This window comes from Felis catus, chromosome A3, assembly GCF_018350175.1.
Source record: "Felis catus isolate Fca126 chromosome A3, F.catus_Fca126_mat1.0, whole genome shotgun sequence".
Classification (NCBI taxonomy): domain Eukaryota; kingdom Metazoa; phylum Chordata; class Mammalia; order Carnivora; family Felidae; genus Felis; species Felis catus.
In genome coordinates, this window is record NC_058370.1 from 67160131 (window position 1) to 67179352 (window position 19222).

The following is a 19222-nucleotide window of genomic DNA, read 5'->3' on the forward strand; positions in this document are numbered from 1 at the left end:
GCTGCTCTGCCTCTACAGTGCCCTGTATCTGCTTAAGAACAGGAGGAAATAATTACTTTCTCCTATATGGCAGTGTTCTCTTTTCTTCATTCCTTATTGAGCTATCATTAAGTCATGGGATTCTCTGGGGAAATCACTTTAATCTCTTCCAGGTTGTCTCACACTCCCCTGAAGGTGATTCACATGCATCCAGGCAATATTTCACTACTGGATCAGAGAATGAACTGTTAGAAAACCTCATTTGCTGTTTGACTTTTGGTTTTGGTTCAGGTCATGATCTCGCAGTTTCGTCAGTTGTAGCCACACATCATGCCCGCTGACCACATGGAGCCTGCTTAGGATTCTCTCTCTCCCTCTCTCTCTGCCCCTCCCCAGCTCACGCTCTGTCTCTCTCAAAATAAATAAACACACACACACACACACACACACACACACACACACACGACTCCCTCCTACAGATTCCACCAGCAGCTGGACTCCTGACATCTTCCATGATGTACAGTATTAGGATTCAGGAGCAAACAGTCAAGAAAGAATTCTTGAGATGTCTTAAGGTGTAAAAGGTGGTTTTATTAAAGTACAGGGACAGGACCCGTGAGCAGAAAGAGCTGCACTGGGGTTGTGAAGAGTGACTGATCATATACTTTTAAGTTGGGAGGGGGTTAGGGACGGCATAAGTCTCTAAATTTTGGAAGCAAGGTTTCCAGGACCTTGAGGAGCTAGTTGCTGTTAGGAAAATGTCACTTACTACTGTCTAGTAAAATCTCAGTCATGAGACCCTTCAGATGTATCTCAGTGGGCCATATATGCTTGGAGGATGATTGCTAACATATTTCATTGAGGGGTGGAGATAAAAGAATTTTCTAAAGGGATTTTTACAGGATCCTGGAGATGGGGCTAATGTCAAGCTATGGCTGCCTATTGCTTCTAGCAAAGTATTAACATTGAGGCAGCAAAGGTCTTTGAGGAAGGTCACTCTGCCTGTCTCAAGTACTTGTCAGTGGGCTGTAAGTTGCAAGGAAGTTTAATTTTTTTTCTAAATTTCTTTTGCCTTTGTTCTCCACATCATTCAGGACCATTCCTATTCTCAACTTTTCTATCTGTGAAATAGACATCATCAGAGGCTGGGTTAGCCTGCAGTTTTTGAAGAGCCATGAATTGGAAGGGATGTTGGAGAGCCAAGGTATTTCCAGAGGATGGAGAAGGATTATGAATTTTTTCTCTTGAGATCCCACAACTTAACTGTATATGCCTAGAAATAATTATTAATATACTCTATTTTCCTAGAGCAATATGATAGAGTCTCTACTCCATTGACTTGACCCAGTCAAAGCTCACAAACCATGAAAGCTGGAAGGGACCTCAAGGGCCATTTAATTCAAGAGTTCTCAATTGTGGTTGCTCTTATAATCACTTACTGAGCTTTTTAAAAAGTACCCTACCTGGACCCCACCCCCAGAGCAATTATATCAGACTCTCTGGAGATAAATCAGAGCCTGCTTTCCTTAAACTCCCCAGAAGACTTCAGGGTCCAGCCAGAATTAAGCTTCAGTGATCTGGATAAAGGATAAGACAATTGGGGGAGGTTATGTGAGTCAAACCAAAGCCTCATGAAAAGGGGTCATATGGCTTGTGGCAGCCAAATGGAGGCAAAAGTCACACAAGGACCAGGAAGGTGGAGACCTACAGGACAGCCTCATCATCACCACCCAATCAACAAGTTTTATTTCTTAGTGTTTATTTTTGAGAGAGACAGAAAGAGAGAGAGAGCACAAATGGGGGAGGGACAGAGAGAGGGAGGGACAGAGGATCCGAAGCAGACTCCATGCTGACAGAGGAGAGCCTGATGTGGGGCTTGAACTTGTGAACCAAGAGATGGTGACCTGAGCAGAAATTAAGAGTCAGATGCTCCACCGACTAAGCCACCCTGGCACCACTCAATCAACAAGTTTTGTTTTTTGTTTGTTTGTTTGTTTATATTTTTAATATATGAAATTTATTGTTTAATTTAATGTATTGTTTCCATACAACATCCAGTGCTCATCCCAAAAGATGCCCTCTTCAATACCCATCACCTACCCCCCCCCTCCCACCCCCCATCAACCCTCAGTTTGTTCTCAGTTTTTAAGAGTCTCTTATGCTTTGGCTCTCTCCCACTCTAACCTCTCTTTTTTTTTTTATTCCCCTCCCCCATGGGTTTCTGTTAAGTTTCTCAGGATCCACATAAGAGTGAAACCATATGGTATCTGTCTTTCTCTGTATGGCTTATTTCACTTAGCATCACACTCTCCAGTTCCATCCACGTTGCTACAAAGGGCCATATTTCATTCTTTCTCATTGCCACGTAGTACTCCACTGTGTATATAAACCACAATTTCTTTATCCATTCATCAGTTGATGGACATTTAGGCTCTTTCCACAATTTGGCTATTGTTGAGAGTGCTGCTATAAACATTGGGGTACAAGTGCCCCTATGCATCAGTACTCCTGTATCCCTTGGGTAAATTCCTAGCAGTGCTACTGCTGGGTCATAGTGTAGGTCTATTTTTAATTTTTTGAGGAACCTCCACACTGTTTTCCAGAGTGGCTGCACCAGTTTGCATTCCCACCAACAGTGCAAGAGGGTTCCCGTTTCTCCACATCCTCTCCAGCATCTATAGTCTCCTGATTTGTTCATTTTGGCCACTCTGACTGGCGTGAGGTGATATCTGAGTGTGGTTTTGATTTGTATTTCCCTGATGAGGAGCGATGTCAATCAACAAGTTTTGAATACGTGCTCTGTGCCAAGCTCTTGACTAAGTACTGGGGTAAAAAGGTTATATAAATGAGTTACTCACTGTGCTCAAGAAGCAAACTATTTGCTGGTGGACTTGATCAAACACCAATAACTGGAGGAAGGGGAAAGGGGGCCTCATGCTTAAAGATGTTCACTGCAATATTATTTATAGTAGTGAAAAACAGAAAGCAGTATCCAGTCGTAGGAGAATTCTTAAGTATTCTAGGTTATATCTGCTTGATGCAATATTTGGAAGCCATTGACCCTGTTAAAAGATAAACTGAGGCATATTTAAAAATTTTAAGAGTTTATCTGAGCAAAAATCTATTGGAATCTGGAAGCACAAAACTGGAAGGGGTTGGAGGCTCCATGGATGGGAACTCAGGGAGAGACTTTGTAGAGAAAAGGCAGAAGTCAAGTAAGGAAATTATTGATTGGTTATAACTGAAAGCTACTTGGCTGTTTGTGATTGGTTGTCCTTAGGTTTCAATTTAGTAACTTTGAGGCATTTGCTGACTTCGATCTTGGTTTCTTTATACATGCCCTTTGTGGGAAAGATAAGGTGACATTGTACACCGGGATGATCATAGGTTATAGGCATGAGTAAAAGGCTACAAGTTAACACACCAAATGTTAACAGGTCTTGGGAACTGGGTGCTTCTGTTGCTGACAGTGGGCACTTCTTCTTTTTTATGTCTTCCTTCCTTTTCTCTTTTGATTATTTTTAAATGGGCCAGGCCTGGGAGTTGGAACTCACTTGGTAAAGGGTGGGGGCCATTCCTTGCCTCTGTCATCTTCAGAGTGCCCTGCAGATTGTATCTCATCAGTGCAGCAACCCTCATCTGAAGACGTGGGCCCAGAAAGCCCTGCCAGGGATCTCCCACAGGGTTAGCTGGAGAGTCAGAGAGAGAAAGAACCCAGGTCTTCTGCATGTCACTTGGCATCTTGGTGGGTCTGCACAGTCTGAACACGTGGGCAACCTGAGGGAGGCTGTGATGATGGAGGGTGCCCATTCGAGGGCAAGAGGGCATTGGGCTTGTCCCCAGATATCGGGGCTGGATCCCCACCCTCCTCATCCTCCCATGCAGGAATGGAGACACCTGAGCAGAACTTCCAACCATGTGATGCGGGGGGTGTGGGGGGGGTGCCTATAGGACACCTGCTCCTTGAAATGACCATCAAAATGGTCAAAGTTAAGTCTGTTCTCAACATGACAAGGCAGAACACTACCTCACCAGAGTCTTAGGAGCATCTAGAGGAGGAAGGGCCAACACTGGTTTAAAGTGGATATGTTGGGGCACCTAGATGGCTCAGCCAGTTAAGCATCCACCTCTTCATGTCGGCTCAGGTTGTGATCTCGAGTTGGTGAGATCAAGTCCTGCGACAGGCTCTGCTTCTCTCTCTCCTTCTCTCTCTCTGTACCTCCCCAGCTCATGCTCGCTCTCTCTCTCTCTCTCTCTCTCAAAATAAATAAAGTTAAAAAAAATAAGGTGGATATTTCGGTGCATGGACTTGATTAGAACCAGGTGAGGGTCATGTTATAGGAGTTTAGGATTTATGGACACAGAAAGGCAAGGGTTTGGAAGCAAAGATTTTGAAGAGTCTTGGGTAGTAAACTGTCTTTTGATATTCCCTATTGAAGAGTTGAACAGCTTGATGTTCATTTAAACCAGAGTTTCTTAACTTTTTTTTTAATGTTTATTTTTGAGGGAGAGAGAAAGAGAGAGCACATGTGCTTGCACGTGAGAGTGGGGGAGGAGCAGAGAGAGAGTGGAGGACAGAAGATCTGAAGTGGGCCCCATGCTGAGGACAGAGAGCCTGACAACAGACAACCAGAAGTGTTGACTGGAACTCACAAACGGTGAGCCCAAGTTGGATGCTTAACTAGCTGAGCCACCCAGGCACCCCTAAATCAGTTTCTTAACCTTGGTACTTTTGACGTTTTGGGCTAAATAATTCTCTGTGGCTATCCTGTGCATCATAGGATATTAACAGAATCCCCAGCCTATATTCACTAGATGCAATAGTCCTTCCCTTTACAGTAGTGAAAACCAAAAATGTCTCCATGCATGGCCAAGGGTAGGGGGGGTTTAAATTTAAAGGAGTCTTCCAGGAAGTTCCTGGAATGAACAATAAAAATATTTGCAACTTTTATGATCTTTAGCAAGAATTTCCTGTAATAGTAAAGTCAGTTAATAGACAGTGGAAGAGGAAAGTCCTGTTAATGTGCACTGTAAACCTGGTGGGTGTGGATGATTTCAGTTCTCACCCTGGGCATCCAGTTCAGCCTGCTGCCCCTGCCTTGCCCCTCCTGCTGTCTTTGGTCTCTTGCGAGTCTCCCAGTTACTGGTCAGCTTTTAGCTAGAAGACATTCCATCTCTAAAGTCAAGAATCAATAGCTTTTGCGAAATGAAAACGGGCTAAGGTGTGCTGACCCCTTAGCTGAAACAGTAGACTTCACCTTACTCCATGAATCAGTATCATTGCCCATTTTAAACATAAGGAAACTGAGGCTCAGAAAAGTGAAGAGCCAGAGTTGCTCCTGTCACTCAGTGAATGATGAGGTTTGTATCTGAATTCAAGGGTTTGACTCCAAACTAGGTTGCCAGATTTAGCAAAAAACGATTGTGTACTTAATTCAAAAAGTATTTGTTGTTTATCTGAAACTCAAAGTTTTTCAGGTGTTCAGTATCTTACCTGGTTACCCTACCCAAGGCAAGGGGTGTGGGGTGCTGGTGCTGAATTGGGGGATGGGGGTCAGGCTCGGGAGCTCAGGGAGCGGCTGTCGGGGAGGAGGTAGGGGAACAGTCCGCACAAGGTCTCCAGTTTGAGCGCCTGGCGAGGAGTGACCCCTGGTGGCCGCGCAGCGTCCTGCAGCCCCAGCTGCTCAGCCCCAGCGGTGGTGCCCGCGCCTTTAGAGATGGACATCTGTTCTGGGTTCTGACCTCTACCGAGAGCAGAGTGCACCCGGCGACTGTGGGGAAGCAGGGCGCACCAGGCTCGGAGCCATCTGCGAGGATTTTCTATCTCTTCGGCGGAACTGGAGGTCCGCTCCCTGCGCTGGGCCGGCCCCACTATCACCCCCAGGCGGCTCACCTGCAAACAGCAGATCCTGGAGCTCCTAAATCTTCGGGCACCAGAGTAGGAACTGCTGAAATCCTGCCCCCTCCTCCCTGCCACCTATGGGGTCCCTTGGCGCCTCCTGCCAGCCCACTCCAACGTGTGTCAAACCCTAACTGTCGGCAGCACCCGAGTCGAGCGCATTATTAAAACCAGCCTCAGGGAGTCTGTTTCCAGGATGGAGTTCTAGGAGTTACCTTCGTGTAAATCTGCTTTTTAGTACATCTGGTCTGTGCTGTGCAGGGTCCATACATCCTCCTTGGAGACTCATTTCTTCTTTGGATTTTCACTGTGTCCTACTCTGTGGCGGCATATGTCATGTTCTGAAGGTCACAAACATGGTTCCCGTGGGGCCTGCTTTCTCAGGGCTGTTGAGGAGACAAACCTGTCCCACAGGTCCCAAAAACGGTCCCACAGGACACAGAATGGCTTCCACCCCAGGCCCTAAGGAAGCCCACCTAATGGCCCCTTTCTTCTGAGAATTGCGGAGGCCAGAATATCTTGAGGTGGTAGTGAGGGTGTCTTCCCAGGGACCCAGCTGACTTTTCATACTCTTTGTGTGTTTGGCCCTGAAGGTGTCACTGGCAGCTTGGTCAGGACTCATTGTGTTCTCTACATGCAGCACAGGGCCCTACAGAACTTTAGAGGGCCCACACTCACATGCCTGTAGGGCTTATCCTCCTTCTTCCCTCCATATTTATGTTCCACCCACCTCCACCCTACTCTGTGCCTGCAGGCTGACTGCTTCACCAGGCTCCCTTTGCCCTCTGGCTTCAGATTTGGGTCAGCCAGGAGGGGAGGGTCACTAGCAAGAGATAGAGGGGCAAGAGAGTTCCCCCCACCCTCCCCACCACTGGCCTGAGGGTTGGCAATGGCTGTGTTCCTCTACCTGAGGCCACAGCTTTATGGACACTCTTTCCTATAGGTGCAGGTTTCCCCCTAGTTCTGGTAAGGGCTCTTTTCCCTGCCCTTTTAGGCCTAGGGGGTAGTGGCTTGAGGGAAAACCTTTCTTAGGTTAAGTACCTGAGGGTCTGCAAATTAAAGTAACAAAAGGCAGAATAACAGGAGAAAAGGCACAAAATTTTTATTAATATTTGCATGCACTGGCCATTCACAGAAAAGAAGTGAAATTTAAAGAAGAGGTTGGACTCAGGGACTTAATATACTATTTTAAGTAAGGAAAGAGGGTTTGGGCTTGAAGGGATGATAACTTTTAGGGAAGTGACTAGGAAATATATGGGAGAAACTACTAGAAGATACCAATTATTTCAGTAAGTTTTGTTTATGCAGATTCATCTTGGTGCTGATTCTGTCTCTGGTGATACGAGTTACTCTCCTCTTCCTGATCCAGGAGAGGGGGACACTTTGCTAGAGAAATATATGCTCTGCTTTTAGGTGGATTAAGGCAAGGGCAGAAAACTCTTCTCAGATCTGTTGATTCTCAACTATCTTCAGCTCAAACTAATCCTAATGCCAAAGTGACATATTTTGAGGTGGCATCTCCTGGTCCCTTCACTTACCACTGCCTACCCCAGCACTTTTTTTTAACGTTTATTTATTTTTGAGAGAGGGGTGAGGAGGGGCAGAGAGAGAGGGAGACAGGATTTGAAGCAGGCTCTGTGCTGACAGCAAATAACTTAATACGGGGCCCGAACTCAAGAACCATGAGATCCCAACATAAGCCAAAGTTGATGCTTAACTGACTGAGCCACCCAGGTGCCCTGCAAACAGTCCTTTGTTAAGCTGTGTGTCTTGCCAGGGTACCAGAGTGCCAAAGCTAGCCTCTCATTTCCATCACCAAACATATATGCAGCGCTGAGGGTGTCCCAGGCACACAGTTGGAAACAGACCCTCTGGGCCTTCACAGCCTAGTGGGAGAAAGAGACCATGACAGGTCAGTAGGCTATAGTGGGAGCTCAGAGTGCCACCCAGCCCTGCCTGGAGCATCAGGGCAGCTCCCTGAAGAACAAGGAAGGATGAGGGGCACCTGGGGGGCTCAGTCAGTTAAGCATCAGCTCTTGATTTCGGCTTGGGTCATGAGGCCAGGGTTGTGATGTCAGGGTCATGGGATCGAGACCCAAGTTGGACTCTGTCCTGACAACATGGAGACTGCTTGGGATTCTCTAAATAAACAAACAAACAAACAAACAAACATTTTTTTAAAAATTATATTAAAAAAAAAGAAGGAAGGATGACCAAGTGGAGGAAGGCAGGCAATGTAGGGAGAAGCAGCAGCATGCAGGGAGGACTGAAGGCAGAGATGTCATGCATCAGGCACCAAAATGGCCACAGGAGGGATGGCCTGGAAGCGGCTGGTCATGACATTAGCAGACAGTGTGCCCTTCCTATTGCTGGGCCCTGGTTCTCTGGCACCTCCAGTCTGATTGGGGAACAGCAGCATCTATGACACAAAGAAAGTCCATCATGAAAGGACCCAGATAAGGGCCAAGCAGTAAGTGCTGAGGATGCTGGAGATTTGTGTGTGTGTGTGTGTGTGTGTGTGTGTGTGTGTGTGTGTGTGTGTTGGGGAAGGGGTCCAGCCAGACATGATTTGTGCCTTTAAAAGGTCAATCTAAGGGTGCCCGGGTGGCTCAGTCAGTTACATGTCTCACTTTTTGATTTGTAAGTTCGAGCCCTGCATCGGGCTCTGTGCTGACAGTGTGGAACCTGCTTTGGATTTTCTCTCCCTTTCTCTCTCTGCTCCTCCCCTGCTTGTGCTCTCTCTCTCCCTCTCCCTCTCTCAAAAATAAATAAGTAAACTTTAAATAAAATAAAAAAATAAAAGATCACTCAAGAAAAAAGTCACCCTGGCTGTTGCAGGGGGCATGGATGAATGTTAGGGTGATAACCAGGGAGACCAGTCAGGAGGATGGCACCAGTAGTGGAGAGAAGGGAGAGGACAGTTTTGTGCTGTATTTGGAGGTGGAGCTGGCAGAAGTTGCGGGGGCTTTGGATGTGGGCAGTGAGGGAGGGGAGGGATCCAGCTTTCTGGCTTGACAACTGGGTGCTCAGACAGGTGCTGCTTACTAAGATGGAGAAGAGACAGAGGACAGGCTGGGAGGAGGGAACAAGAGCTCAGCTTTGAATATGTTAAGTGTGAGATGTCCCTGAGACAACCAGGCAGTGGGGTATATGGCTTTAGAACTCCAGAAAGAAGTCTTGTGACGCTGGGTCTTACAAGGGAGGAAAGTGGTTGGGTGAGGCAGAATTAATGACTTAAAGGATTGGTGGGTCCTAAAGGCAAGGGTCTTGAGAGAGTTGGCGAACAAGTCTTGGTGAGACAGGGAAACTGAAGGGATTAAAGGGAATTAAAAAGCCTTTTTTTTTCCTTTGCTGCTTTTCTGGCTTCCATTCTTGCTAGGACCTGAACCTCCACCCCACTCTATACGTGCCTTGTAATGTGAATAGCATATGTCCTCCTTGTAAGGGACCAAGAGATGATGCCATCTTTGGAGTCTTCAGTCTTCCAGCACCATAGACAGCATCTAGGGAATAACCAGGTGGGGTGGTCATGAACATTCTCCAAGACCATTGGTACCAAACACCTTGATGCCAAGACCCCTGACTTCAGGGAATGAATGGCTTACGAAGGACACCTGGCCCCTGTCCTTGTTCTGACCAGTTCCTGGTTGCCTGAGAGGAGATGTGCACAATATGTGCTACAATCGCTAATAAAAAACCCCAGACTCCCAAGGAAAGATGAGACTCATGCTCTTTTCCATTCTGAATCTCGAGGAAGTGCTCTCGCTCTCTCTCTCTCTCTCTCTCTCTCTCTCTCTCTCTTCAATAGACTCTGCTTCGACCTCCTGCTGGCTGCCATCTGACTTCCATCTTTCAAGAAGCCAGGGACCCTCTTGGCTAGTCCTGTGGGACCCCCTCTCTGGGTCCTTGGACCTGGCCTGTCTCCATCAGTAGTCTTGAGAAGTCAATTGCTTAGTTTACAATCTTATCTTTTAGTAGCAGGTATTTCCTGGAGCAAGCAGCTGGATTATTTTTGTTTGGTCCTAGCATTGTTTAACATGGGGAAGGGAAAGTGTGTTCATTTCAGTTCTCATCATTAACTGAGTGTCTTCAAGCAAGCACCTTTAAAGAAACAACTATTATATAGTGCTTACCCCGCTGGACAGTTTTAACTCCCTTGATTCTCACAACAACCCAATAAGAGGGGTATTGTTATTTGCCCACGTTATAGATATGCTTCTTGTTTTAAACACAGACAGGTAACCTGTCTGAGGTCACATGGATGGTTAGGGGTAAGTCTGGGCCCCAGAATCCAAACTCTCACTCAATCCCTTGCTTAGTTGCTTCACTTCTCAAGTTTCTCCTTATATACAATGAGGGGGTGGCTCAGATGATAAGGGCTTTGGGTGGGGGGAGGGGATGTTAAAGAAATAATCATTCATGACACTTATTAAAGGTGGTAAGGGGACTTTATTCAAGAAGAGCTAGTACAGTAGGGTTTTCTAGTAGGGAAGAGACATTATGCTCAGTTCTGAATGCAGTAAGGAAAAGTGGGAATTTACTGCCAAGGACCAAGAGATGGTCAGTGGATAGAAAATTATCAAGAGGTAGGTATAGTGTCTAAATGGGGTGTTCCTTGGGGTGCCTGGGTGGCTCAGTTAGTTAAGTGTCTGACTTCGGCTCCGGTCATGGTCTCATAGCTGGTGAGTTTGAGCCCCGCATCGGGTTCTCTGCTCTCAGCTCAGAGCCTGGAGCCTGCTTCAGATTCTGTGTCTCCCTCTCTCTCTGCCCCTCCCCCACTCTCTCTCTCTCTCTCTCTCTCTCTGTCTCTCAAAAATAAATAGACATTTTAAAAATAAGTGGGGGGGTCTCTTGATCAGATGGGGGCCCCCAAATGTGGGCAATGATTGGGTGGCAGCCGGTGGTGCAGGAGGTGAAAGAATTCACCTGAGGCAGAACAAAGGAGATAGAAGTTTATTGAATACCCAAGGGAGCAGTGGGCAGGACAGCAGAGGAGAGGCTGTCTGCCAGGAGACAGTGGGAGGGGGCTGCTTTTAAGGAGGGCAGGTGAGGAGGTATTGCAACGTATGGAATTTTCCCTTTTTTGGTAACTGTGTCTAACTCTAAGTAGCCCCATTGGTCAGTTAGGGCCTATGGATATTTTGAGGTGGGTCCTTTGATGGGGCTTTTCTACAGTTCATTGTCCAAGCCTGTTTACTTGGAAGTGGCCTCCACAATAGGGCAATTCTTTGTTAAGCTGACCTAGCAGGATTGTAGGCTGAAGGTAGGCCAGAGTGAAAAGATATTCAGGGTGTCAGACCAACAGTGGGGGATTTTCACTAAACTGACTCAGCAGGAGTCTTGCTCAAAGTGGACAATGCAGAGATGAACAGGAAGTCTGAAAGTCGGAGCCTGGTTGAGAAGGGAGTTCAGTGGAGCCTGTCTAAATTTGGTCAAGGAGAGACTCTTTGTCAGGAGGGAAAACTTTCCCTCAATCATCTCCTGTTAAGTGAATAGAGACTGCAATTAAACTGACAAAAGACAGACTAGCAAGAGAACAGTTTATTTCTGCATGTGTCACATACACACACACACACACACACACACACACACAAGTGGGAGTGCTCAGTGAGTAACTCAAAGGGGTGGTTAGAATTTGGGGCTTATGTATCTAATTTACTAGGAAAAACGGAGGGGGAGAAAAGGCTCTCCTGGGAAGAGCAAATAAATCTCTTTAGGAAAGACAAATGGGCTTTTAGAAGAACAGACATGAGATAAGAAAGTTTGTAATCGTGTTTGTTTATGCAAAGGCGAAGTCTTTCTGTCTTGGAACCATAGAGCTTCCTTGGGGAGGGGATTGAGGGCATGTTTGCTCTAGGTCTGTCTCCTGGGAGCTGAACCACACCAAAGAGGGAATTTATGGCAGCCCTCATTTTAGTTAGATAAACTCCGAGAAGGCATTTTTCCCCCTGTATCTGTTGAATTTCAAATGTCTTCAGCCTAAAATAATCTTTATATGACCTTTGGGGGTTTGAGTGGGTCCCCACAGGTCTCATCCAGTTCCATCATTCTGTGGCTCACCGTAAAATGGCAAATGACAATGTGAGGCATGTCACAAGGGTCACATGCATGCCACAGCAGTTGGGGCCACAGCTCTCAAACCACTGCTTGGTGTCTTCCACCTTGGTGTCTTGGTCTGGGGACAGTATGTTCAGGGGAGGGTGGTGAATTCAGTTGAGCTGGCAAAGGCTTTGTGGATTGGAATCTGTGAAGGGAAGTGAGCAAGAGCATTGCAGGGGCTGAGACAGCATGTGGGAGGGAAGGGACTGGTATTTACAGGGCACACATTATGTGCCTTTACTTCACCTCATTCTATTTTCCCAATAATCCTATGAGGTAAGGATTAGTCCAATCCCCACTGATCAGATTAGAAGACCAAGGCTCAAGTGCAAGTAATTTACTCACACATTCTCACACTCAAACTGCCACAACTTGTATGTGGGGTCCCCAGAATCAAACAGTGAGCAGTGGAGGCAGAGGATGCTTGGAAGGGACACTGAGGCCAGACTTTGGAGATCAGAGGCTGAGACCATCTGAAACATGAAAGGGCCTCTCTAGTTATTAGAAAACCTGTCCACCCAGATGGTTCTGGCAGCCAGGGAAAGACCTGAACCAGCCCTACTCCCGCTGCTGTTCCTGGTCTGAGAAGCATGCTAGGGGCGGTGGGGGGTGGGGGGTGAAGGGGAAACACACCGAGGCTGCAGCTCTCCCTCCCTGTGGTGGAGGCATTGAGCGACAGAGCCTAGGCTCAGTGCCTCTAGCACACCTTGGGCACTTTGAGGAGTACACAGGTGCCTTTGACTTCTGTCCCCTTCCTGCCTGAAAGGCAGGCTACAGCTCCTGTCTCCTTCTATCTGGCTGCCACAAAGTTCCTGCCCTCCTTATTTCTGGGGACTGAGAAAGTAAAAATTAGCAAGGAATGAGAAGTTAAAAATGTGCCCTGCCATTCATGGGGCAGGGACAGCAAAGGCAAAGCCAGCTACAAAGTTAAAGAAGAAACACTTTCTGTCAAGGCTAAGCCCTAGCTGTACAGGGCCATGAAGACTGGTGCTTACTTATACTTGTCAGAGATCTCCAATCTCTACATGCAGAGACCAGCAGAAACTTTGCTCTTTGAAATTGTATCAGCAGGAATGAAACATCCCACTCTTGCCTGGAGTATTTGATGCACTCTGACACAGAGAAGCAACTTCAATTTACAACCCAGGTGGACAGCATTAGAGAAAGGATTTGGGGGCACACCATTCCACATCTATCTGAAGTTAGTAGTTTCCAAGGAAATGCGGCCTTGGGTTCATTTTGCAGTCTAGATTTCGACTTTGCTTTGAACCCATCCAAACATGGGTTCAGGTACACTTCTTTAATCTTTAAATTTTTTTTAATGTTTATTTATTTTTTGAGACAATGCGAGAGACAGAGTGCAAGCAACGGAGGGGCAGACAGAGGGAGACACAGAATCTGAAGCAGGCTCCAGGCTCTGAGCTGTCAGCCCAGAGCCCAACATGGGGCTTGAACTCATAAACCGTGAGATCATGACCTGAGCCGAAGTCGGACGCTTAACTGACTGAGCCACTCAGGTGCCCCTCAGGTACATTTCTAACCTCCACCCTCCCCCATAACAACTGTAGGTTCTTCTTTGTTGGATGAGATGCCTCGTGGTTCCTGTTGTGCTATGGACTCTCCTTCCTTGCCACTGACCAAAAAACCCTGACTTTTTCAGACTATAGGCAAGTTTCTGGTGACCATGGGGTGATTGGGCTAGGACTTGACTTTATCTCCTAAAGCCCAAGACAAAGGCAAGAATTGTTGAGTCAGCCTGCTCCTTGGATAGGCAGAGAGCACACAGAGCATCGCATTCTTCTGGAAAATCCTAAGAGCTTTCTGTATATGACTGTCTCATTTCTCTGGTGCTTATGGTGTGGCAGGCACTGGGTTGAGGGCCTTACAGTGTCTTATTACTCCATCCTTATCACACCCCACGAAGTAGGTCCTCTTATCATCATTCCCATTTAATAGGTGAAGGTGAAGAAACTAAGGCACAGAGAGAGATTAAATGTCTTGCCCAACAAAGTCATGCAGTTAGTAAGTGGCTTAGTTGGAATTTGAAACATCAAGTTTAAGTACAGAGCTTGAGTGCAGAGTTTGAGTACAGAGCCCTGAACCACTAGGTCCTAAACCTCTGGTGCTCTTAGTATCTCAGTACTTTCTTCACCAACCCTCTCCCCCCCCCCACCCCCCCAGTCCAAAAGAAATACTTAACAATTCTGTGTATTAAGTTTTATGTCCATACACCTTAATAAACATTTAGGTCCTAACAATGCCATCACTATTTGAAAATAAATCATATATTAAAAAAATAAATAGGGGCGCCTGGGTGGCGCAGTCGGTTAAGCGTCCGACTTCAGCCAGGTCACGATCTCGCGGTCCGTGAGTTCGAGCCCCGCGTCAGGCTCTGGGCTGATGGCTCAGAGCCTGGAGCCTGTTTCCCATTCTGTGTCTCCCTCGCTCTCTGCCCCTCCCCCGTTCATGCTCTGTCTCTCTCTGTCCCAAAAATAAATAAACGTTGAAAAAAAAATTAAAAAATAAAAATAAATAAACCTAAGAGGGTAGAGTAAAATATATATATATATAATATATATAATATATTATATAAAAATATATATGTAATATATATTATATAAAAAATATATATAAACATCTATATTAAAAGAAAAAAATTGTATTTCATTCTTAAATAACCTGCACCTAGTAATGGAATGTGTGCTAGTTGAGCACTGCACACTTTTCCAACTTTGGGATCAGATTTGGACACCATCACCCTTACTCTACGTTCATTTTTCTCATGTGTTAAAAAAAAACAAAGTTCAGGGACACCTGACTGGCTTGGCCGGTAAAGCACGTGATTCTTGATCTCAGGTTGTGAGTTCAAGCCCCACGTTGAGCACGTAGAGTTTACTGAAAAATAAAATAAAATTTTTAAAAATTAAAAAAAAAAAAATTCAACCAAGTAAATTTGAAGATCTAATTGGCTTTATTAAATGATTCCTGAAATGGGCAGCACCTGGTCTGGTAGGGTGAGGGGTGCTCTGAGGAACTGTACAGAAGAGAAGGTGTTTGTAGAAAGGAGGGTGGGACAAGAAAGTTACAAGCGAAAGAAAGGATTGCTTCAGGCAAGACCGCCTTTCCTTAGGGGGAAGGGCCGTGGGTCTTATTGTGCATATTATCTCTTATTTCTTTGGGGTGTGGGGTTGGGGAGGGGATAGAGAGGGCCCATGTGACAGATTACCTCATTGATGCTTATTAGAAAACTTTGAGGCACCTGGCTCGCCCTGTCTGAGGAGTGTGTGACTCCTGGTTTCAGGGTCATGAGTTTGAGCCCCAGCTGGGTGTAGAGATTATTTAAATAAAAATAATACTTAACAAAATAAGAAAATTCTTTATTGATAGGTTGAAACTTAATTTCTGAAGAAGGTTGAAACTGCAATTAGGTTAGGTAATAAGCCCTGGTTTGGTGACTTGTCCTGGCCCAAGTTATGCCATTTTGGGCCTGTTGCTTCTCTTTATAACACATGGTAGTTGCTTTTTATCACAGAAAACACCAAAAACTCAGTTTCACAAAGATATGATGTGAAACCCAAGAATTTGTATAAATATTTTAAGTTTATTTATTTATTTTGAAAGAGAGCAGGGGAGAGGCAGAGAAACAGAGAATCCCAAGCAGACTTCGTGCTGTTAGCCCAGAGCCCAACACAGGGCTCCAACTCACAAACTGTGAGATCAAGACCCAAGCCAAAATAAAGAGCTGGTTGCTCAACCAACTGAGCCATCCAGGTGTCAGCTTAAGTGTTTTAAGCTGAAGACATTTGAGATGTAACAGATGCCAAAAGAAGTCTTCTTGGAGTTTCCTTTATCTGACTAAAAGCAGCAAGTTCTGAGAAATGAAGCTGTCATAAATCTCTTCTCCTGGGGAGTTTCCTGGCCATGAAAACGAACACTCATACCTGCATAAACAATTATCACAAACTGTCTCATCTTCTGTTTGTTTTTGTAAAAACCCATTTGTCTTTCCTCTTTTTTTTTTTTTTTGAAAGAGAGAGAGTGTGTGAGAGTGAGGGAGGGGCAGAGAGAGAGGAGAGAGAGAACTCCAAGCAGGCTCTGAGCTTCCAGTGCAGAGTCCAACTGGGGGCTCTGTCCCATGAACTGTGAGACCATGACCTGAGCCAAGGTCAAGAATAGGATGTTTAACCGAATGAGCCACCCAGGGGTCTCTTTCCTTTTTTTTTTTTTTTTTTTTTTAAGATTTTATTTTTAAGTTGTCTCTACATCCAATGTGGGGCTCGAACTTACAACCCTGAGGTCAAGAGTCACATGTTCTACTGACTGACCCAGCCAGGCACCCCCAATTTGTCTTTTCTAAAAAAAAACCAAAAAAACAAAAAAAAACCCTGATTTGTTCTTCCTTATAGAAGCCTTTTCTTCTTCCTCTCTCCTACCCCCACTAAACTAGACATATAAGCCCGAAATTCTAACCACTCCTGTGAGTTACTTATCACTGAGTACTCCCACATGTATTTGCACTGCATGCAAAAATATTTCGTCTCTTTTCTCTTGCTAAACTGCATCTTGTCAGTTAAATTTACAGACTTCCAAGAAGTGAACCTAAGAGGGTAGAGAACATGTTGTTTTTCCTCCCCAATAATATTGTCAAAAGCAATGTAACATGATTTAATATTGAAACTGTAAACTACCTGTAGTAGTTTTGCTTGGTGTCCAACAGATGTTGCTGAGTTTCCCTTGAAAATTTAAAATACCCCTGGTGCCCTTATGAATTTTCTCTTATTCTCTGGGATGCCTTGCTGCCCAGTTTGGGAACCATGGTGGTAGCCTAATCCCTATCAAAAGTGATAGGAACACTGGGACTGGGCTTGTTTTCTCAGTAGTCTCTACCTCCTCTGGACATGCCCTTCTGGCCCATGACTGTATCCCTTGTGCCAACATCAGTAGCCTGGCACAAAGCAAGAATTCAGTTGGAGGAGATGTTGCATGAGCTTAGGGAGCACAGGTGCAGAGCACACATGATGACGTTTTGGGGGATATTTCACCCTCCCCCACTGATGAGTAATACATGAGTAAATACATCCAGACTTTCAGATATAAATACCACTAATTTCTCTTGCTCTTCTGGCTCTTTTTTTTCCTAGACTTTATGCAGACTGCACTCTCCCTATTTCTATACTTTCTTCTGTCAAGAACAAGAGAGCTGAGTTAGGTTACTGTTTTTTACACTGCACTCTATTATCAACATTGCAGTCTGTGTCACATCAGGTCACTTTTCCGCTCAAAATCTGCAGTGATTCCCCAGCTCACTCTGAGTCAATGTCAAAAGTCCCATAAGGGCACAGATAATCCACCCTAGCCTTTCTTCCTTGACCTCCTGTCCTGCTGCTCCTCCCAGCTTATTCTTCTCTCGCAATTCAGGCCTCCTCGCTACACCCAATCTCTGGGTGTTTGCTCTTCACTGAGGAGCTGTGCCCTTGGCCTGGAAGACTCTTGTCAGACATGTGGAAATAGTTAGGACCACCCAAATGAGAACGAGCAAAGGCTATTTATTCAGTTTGCTACAGCAAGGGAGTCACAGCCACCACCATTTGCATGTTGCAGAGATTCAAAGGCTATCAGGGATGCTGTTTGGCTCCCTGGACTGGTTGCTGCAGATATGGTTGACTTCTTGAGCTAGTTGCTGTAGATTGAAGCCAAACCACAACCTCTGCAGCAACCAAAGATTTCTGTAGCAGTTGGCCCAGAACTGTCAGGACTTGGTGAATGACTGGTCAGGTTCTCTATTTTGTTGTTGTTGTTGTTCCCTCTTCCAACTCAGGACCGATCAGAGAAGGCTAAATATCCTTCCCAAATCAACCACAAAGGATGCTCTACTTCTAGTTAGCCCATGTCTAGTTTCCCCAGGCCAACTACTTCTAATCAGAGCACATCTGAAGCCTTCCCTTTGCTCACTGTGAAGCTTTCCCACTCCTTAGCTTGCCCTTGAATCTCTGCCCGTGATGGTAGCTGAGTCTCTTGCTGTAGCAAGCACTGATTAAGTAGCTTGTTCTGTCTGCTCTTATTTGGGTGTTCTTCATTTATAATTACAAACATTGTGTGCCTTCTGGAGATGGTTGGGTGATCTCACCTATGAAAAAATTGTGTGTTTGAGAATTCTAAGATGTGTGGTGTGACTTCTTACTTTTTAGACTCTTAATGAAAAGTTAGATGTGGGAGACATCTGACTGTAGCCTCCAAAATTTGGCCCCAAGTTAGGATTGTTCTCAATAACAATGAAGAAACAAGTTCAATGAAGTAAAATTACTCAGTTACCAGGCTGGTAGGCTGAGATGGAGCCTAGCACTTGATCTATCTAAAAGCAGTGGCACTTAACCTCAGTCCCATAACTGATTCATTCCTAAAAAGAATTCAGTATTGGCAATTTCATACAGTTCAATCTAATCCAAGTTTGTTGTGAGGATTAAGTGAAATGAAATTATGTTAAATTGAAGGCAGTATAACATTTCTGTTAATAATACAAGACGCCAGGGGCTCCTGTGTGGCTCAGTTGGTTAAGCGTCCTTTGGCTCAGGTCATGATCTCACAGTTTGTGAGTTGGAGTCCCATATTGGGCTCTCTGCTTTGAGTACAGAGCCCTCTTGGAATCCTCTGTCTCCCTCTCTCTCTCTCTGCCCGTCTTCTCCTAGTGCACGCACGCACTTGCTCTCTGTCTCTCAAAAAGAAATAAACAATAAACACTGAAAAAATAATAACAACACAAGACCCCAGAAACATCTCTCCAGGATTAAAATCCCTACTCCATCACTTCTAGCTGTTTGATTTTAGGCACCTTACTTGCACCATGTGTACCTCAGTCTTTACAGCCATAGTGTGGAGATATAATACAGGTCAACAATCCCTTGCCTCCAACTCTGAAATGTAAATATCTCTGAAAAACAAGTTTTGTGGCAAACTCAAGTGGTAGCAAATTTTGACCTGAGTTTATTTGAGGCTATTGATGGTCTATAATTATCCCAGTTACTGTGAATTGAACAGGTTTTACTGCATTAATATTGATTTCAGGGTGTTGCCCCAGAATCTCTGGGGGTATCACATATTATACCCACAGAGGGAAGAAAGCACCTCTCAAATATATTTGAAACAATGTTGGTTTTACTTTTTGTCTAGCAAAGGAGAACTTGTGGTAGAGCACAGCCTTCCTGAATAAAGCAGAGAACTGGTCCTATAAAGGTTTTTACCAAAGCA